The 3,607-nt window shown below is 41.3% G+C and overlaps 1 non-coding gene across 1 annotated transcript; it reads left to right on the forward strand.

The window, feature by feature from the left end:
* The first annotated feature begins 467 nt into the window (after positions 1–467).
* On the forward strand, positions 468–541 carry TRNAF-GAA (transfer RNA phenylalanine (anticodon GAA)). Its single transcript has one exon. It is a non-coding gene; the product is annotated as a tRNA-Phe (tRNA).
* The last annotated feature ends 3,066 nt before the right edge of the window (positions 542–3,607 follow it).

Raw genomic sequence — 3,607 nt, forward strand, 5'->3', positions numbered from 1 at the left:
GTATCTCCTTGTAAAGAAAAGAACCCGCTGGAAGGAAGGTGCAGAAAGGGAGGGGAGAAACCCGTCCCTGGGAAAGGGAGAGGGCGGAGTCCCACCAAAAGGCATCGTAGCCCGGAAGCCCACTGCCACTCGATAAGACTGAGTCCTGGGTAGTTCCACCAACCTCGGGAATCTGGGCCTGTAGCTCCACAGGTATTACCCTGTGTATTTCCATCAAACACTTTGATGAAGCTAATGATTTTTGTGTCCGAGTGGTTGTTATCCCTAGGATCCTGTATTTCCATGGAGATGAATTGCCTTACCACCAAGAGAGAAGTTTCCCACGCCAAAAGCAAGAACTCATTACCGCCGTCAGCCTCGCGGTGCTTTTGAGCCTAAGAGCGACAGACGCGGACTTGATATCCTATCTATGCATCAAGGAGGTCATAGCTGTTCAGAACCAACACAACCGTAACCAGCTCTGGCCCACCGAAATAGCTCAGTTGGGAGAATGTTAGACTGAAGATCTTAAAGGTCCCTGGTTCGATCCCGAGTTTCGGCAGAGCTTCAAGAGAGACTTGAACAGCATAGCTGACAACGCTCTCAACAAAACTGGTTTAACTCAATGTTCAGTCAGTCCCCCTGCATTATTACCCTCATATCCACATTAGCAGTTATCGTTGTTGTGTTTGCACTTATTTTTGGTCCTTGTCTTCTTAATAAGTTAGCCCAGTTTGTAAAAATCCGTTTGGATAAGATTGACATTTTATATTTAGAACAGAGACAGTTAACCTGAGTTTGCATGATAGTTTGTACTAACACACCGCGGTTTCTTTTAATGTTCATTACTAACAAGTTCACAGTTTGTTGTTAATTACATAAGTCATTTAGTTATAAAGTTCTGTTCATGGAGAGGGAGGGAGATGATGTGGTTAGATAGGGAAAGCCGATCGGAAGATCTCGCGATGTACGTGAAGATAGGGCCCCTCTTTCTCCAATGTTCTATAACCCATAATAACACGGTGATTACGTCATCATAACTCGGTCATATAAAACCTTGTACACCGGAAATAAATGCTCTTCACCATCCACCACATTGGTGTTCGCGTGTGATTAGCCCAACAGGCCTGTAAGTTTAGCCATCGTGTCACTCACGAACCGGGTCGCTACGTCTCATCCGAGGCAACAGCTTTCCAAACATAACTTTCGTTCTAAGTCTCCGAATTTTCTAAGATTTTAGAACCTTTTACTATCAAGTTCACCTCACACCTTGGGGCTGGCAGGCTGCAGTGGGGCAGGTGGACACAGGGCAGGACTTGGTAAAAGCAAGCTCAGGTGGCCAAACCAAGGGGAAGGCGTGCTGATGGGAGAGTGATGTGGTGAACCTCAGGTCCATTTGGGTAGTCCACACAATCCCTGGAGAACCACTGGTTAAGCCAAAATACCTGGCCTAATAACTCAGCAAGTAGAGCTCAAAGCTTTGGGTGGAGCCTGAACACTCAACCTGTCACACTAAACTGGTGGGCAATGCTTGAAAACAGAAGCTCAGTGCTCAAGCAGAAAATTAAGTATTGTTACTTAAAAAATATGTAAGCACCTGTGTTTGATAATACACATTGATATCTACTTGTGTGCTGGAATGCAGCCAGCTTTGCCAGACACTGACAGCAAAAAAATGAGCATCTTCCTTTAATTAGTATGTCCAGATTAATCCAAAGTTGCAGCCTTCAGTCAGGCAATGCTCTAAAGAGTCAAGAAACACTCTAAACATGACAGAATCTGTCAAACTTCACTTCATAATAACAAACACAAAGCCTTGGATATTAATCTCCATTTTTATTTCTAGATTTTTTTTTTTTATCTTAGAGTCACCTAAATCAGGGGATATTAACACTTCAAAAATGAAAGGTCACAGGAAAGCTTGAAAATATTTTTTCTCTCTTCTCCCTAAAGCAGTTATACTGACTGTTGCCCAGGAAAGTAGTGGAATTGCCATCCCTGGAAGTGTTCAGTAGTGGGATGTGGCACTTAGGGATATGATTTAGAGAATCAGCACATGTTGGTTCTGGGTTAACAGCTGGACTCAATGATCTTAGAAGTTTTCTCCAACTTAATGATTCTATGATTCTATGGCAGGCATTTTTACTTGTCAAGGCAGTACCAGAATGAAATAGTGTTCAATACAGAAAAAAATAAACATTACCAGATGATGTGGGTATTAGAGTAAATCAAAACTGCTGTTTAGAAATGGACTTGGCTAAGAAAAAAAATTCAAAATACATATCTTGATGGATTCTCATATTGATGAGAATATATTATGAGCTATGCTGCTCAGCATTTGTCAATATATGAGAAGTTATGATTGCCCCCAGCATTCTCCCTAAGATGGACTTGGATGTTTAACCAACACAGAAATCTTTCCTGATTTTTCTTGCAGAAAGACTGAAATTTGGTGCACCGTGTATCTTATATAAGTACTGGGATCTGTCCAGAAGAAATGTCTAACAAAAAAAGACACTATTAGAGAATAATACACATTATGAGGCTAATTTTGTGTCTATTTTCTAGTAATTAAATTTTAAATTACCTTTTGCAGGCAGGATGCTTGATATGACTTGGGGAATATAAGATGCTCTTCAGTACCTGTCACTGAGAGATTTTGTTCTGCCATCCTGTATTGGACTGGCAGAAGTAGTCTTGTTCTCAGCTTATCACAGGGACATCCTGGACTGTGAATAGCTTTATTGTATTCAATATCCTGTAAGGATATAATCATATCATATGGAGTTGCCAGGCAAAGGATTGAAACAGTACTCAGCTAAAGCCTTATAAATGCAAACACTTTTTTTTTGTTACATTTTTTCCCTGCTCAGAAACACATGGTACTTTTGCTAGTGAGTATAAGAGCAAAATCAAATTGCCCCTTGCAAACTGAGTTAAATTTCACTTGAATTCCAGCATCCTTGTAACCTTTTGCTGATGTACTGGAAGGAAATATGGTCATGTAAGAGCTTGATAACATTAAAAATCAGGTAGAATTCTTTCTTGACACTTGCAGAGGCTGGTAAGAAACCACTGGAGGACTGTGCTTGTTGCCTGAAGATAGAAGTCCTCAAGGAAATTCTTGTAACTGAATAGTACAACTAAACATAAAATCCTATGAATCCCAGGAAGATACTGAAATACACTGAAATAAATATCTGACTCAAAAAATCCATTTACTCACTAGGGTTGCAAGAATAGTTGGGATGATTTTAAAGCAGGAGAGTAAACATAGAACAAAAGTTGTATGAAAATAATGAGTGAGTTAAATTTAGTATCTGTGATCAGGTTATCTACATGTGTGCAATTCTGTGCAGCTCTAATGGACAGACTGAAACTCCAGTGTGAACTTGAGATGAAGGCACTGGTATGTGTGAATGAGGGGGCAGAGATCCACCTGCAGCCTGGGGAGGATCCCATGCTGGAGCAGGTGGAAGCCTGAAGGAGAATGTGACATGTGGACTGTGAGATGCCTGTGATGGAGCAGGTTTTGGGCAGGACTTGTGGCCTTACAGAAGACCCATGCTGGAGCATCTAGTGAAGAACTGCAGCCTGTGGGAAGGATCCATGTTGGAGAAGTTCAAGG

This window comes from Poecile atricapillus, chromosome 1 (genome assembly GCF_030490865.1).
Source record: "Poecile atricapillus isolate bPoeAtr1 chromosome 1, bPoeAtr1.hap1, whole genome shotgun sequence".
In the NCBI taxonomy this organism is placed as follows: domain Eukaryota; kingdom Metazoa; phylum Chordata; class Aves; order Passeriformes; family Paridae; genus Poecile; species Poecile atricapillus.